The following is a 1953-nucleotide window of genomic DNA, read 5'->3' as shown; positions in this document are numbered from 1 at the left end:
GGGCATGGTACATTAAAACTGTTTTTTATTGTTATTAAGTAATATGCTGTTACTAATTATGCAGATTAGTTAATTATTGTTTTTTAAAAAAATCTTCAGATTTCATTGATTTAAATTGTAATGAGTTCAAAGGAAATAATGACTTTGAAATAGGTCATATGTGTGTCTGATAATTTGCATTTCCGCAATATAATTATTTTAAAATCATTCAAATTTGAGGAAATAGTCGTTTTTAATTGATAGTATCGATTGTCTTCCTTCCATTGTAAACAACTTATTGTTTCATGAATTGTTTGTATCAGTACCTGTCATACATAATAAAGTTAATATTATGAGTTTTAATCAGCTGTACTAAAATCATCATGTCTCTCTTCTCCATTTTACTGCAGTATCACAAGGGCACATGACAAAATATCAGTAAGAGACCCCCGGTATAGTGCTCAAGACATCCTTAGGTGTGACTTCTGCGAGAAACATATGGTACAAAGTCACTGTGAGCTTTGTCATGTCAACCTGTTTAAGGCCTGTGTAGGAGAGCATCTCTCTGATTCAACCAAAAAACATAGAGTCGTACCATATAAAGAAAGAACCTTAACTCCTGAATACACAAAGTGTCAAAAACATTACAGAAACTGTGAACTTGACTGTGAGCAATGTGACATTCCTGTCTGTTCTACCTGCATCTCCTCAGGAAAACATAAGGGACATAATTTATCAGATGTGTTGCAAAAATATACACAAAAATAAAAGACATAAAAAAGATTTTAAAAAACTTAAGACTAGAATTCACCCAAAATATGAAGGAATTGGGTCAAGCATAAAACAGTAAAAAAGACGACTTGGAATCACATTATAGTAAACTTACAGCATCCGTCATCAAACAAGGAGAAGACTGACACAGAATATTAACATCATTGTCAGCAAGCAGAAATCGGAGATTGATAAGGCAAAAACGAAACACCTGGCTGTTCTAAATAATCAGGAAAAAGTACTTTTGATGTTAGAAAGCGTATTGTTGATATGAAGAACATTCTGGAATCCAGTAATATTTCCTAAGCTATGTATACAATTCCAGAAATGCAGAGTTCAGAGATTTACCTCCTGACCATAATGTGGCATTACCAAGTTTCACTCCTCTTATGATCAACACAGAACAGCTTCATCAAATGTTTGGTTCTCTGTCAGCATTATCAATTTCAACACAAGAACATGGCTAAACAATCAAACCAGTCTTTGATAAGCCAGATCTCATCACCACCATAGACACTGGGTATAGATTACACGGAGTTAACTGTCTCAGTGATGAAGAAATGTGGACATGTGGAGATGACAAAATTATGAAACTCTACAACCACCAGGGAAAATTACTAAAGTCAGGGGTAATAAAGGAGGCATATAAAATGTTTTACCTTGACTAAATCAGTGATACATTATGACGTCATAGTAGGCGAGATGACGTCCATTTTAGAACACAGGATTCCCTAATATTGGTATTAAGAGATGTAATTTAACGGTATTAAATGATTAGAAACGTGTAAACATTAACAAAAATAAAATGTTTTTATTTTGTTCTGCTGTATCTGTTATTGTGATTAAAATCAAAAAGGTCAAGGTCAAGGCGCCATGTAGGACGGGTTTAAATCGAGCCATCAAAAAAATGAGTGAAAATGTATGTTATTGAGTTATGAAGTAGATGGTTTTGTTGAAATGGATGCACTGTGTATTGGAGGTAGTGATTAATCCCGTTAAAGTGAGTAAAATGATCTAAAACACTTTCATCCTTCAATTCTTAAAAAGTGTAGATCAAGCGAGTGACTAAGGTGAGCAGGACTCACTGGCTGTATGTGTACTGTGTATGTGTACTGCAGTTTTCGTTATAGGACATGCCTAAAACTAATAAAAAACAGTTTTCAAAGAATCAAGCTGGTAACATGAATACCCCAAACAGAGGAC

Source organism: Saccostrea cucullata, unplaced genomic scaffold (assembly GCF_032062105.1).
Source record: "Saccostrea cucullata isolate Sc308-1 unplaced genomic scaffold, CSIRO_AGI_Scuc_v1 ctg22708, whole genome shotgun sequence".
In the NCBI taxonomy this organism is placed as follows: Eukaryota; Metazoa; Mollusca; class Bivalvia; order Ostreida; family Ostreidae; genus Saccostrea; species Saccostrea cuccullata.
Note: the sequence above shows the minus strand (reverse complement) of the source record.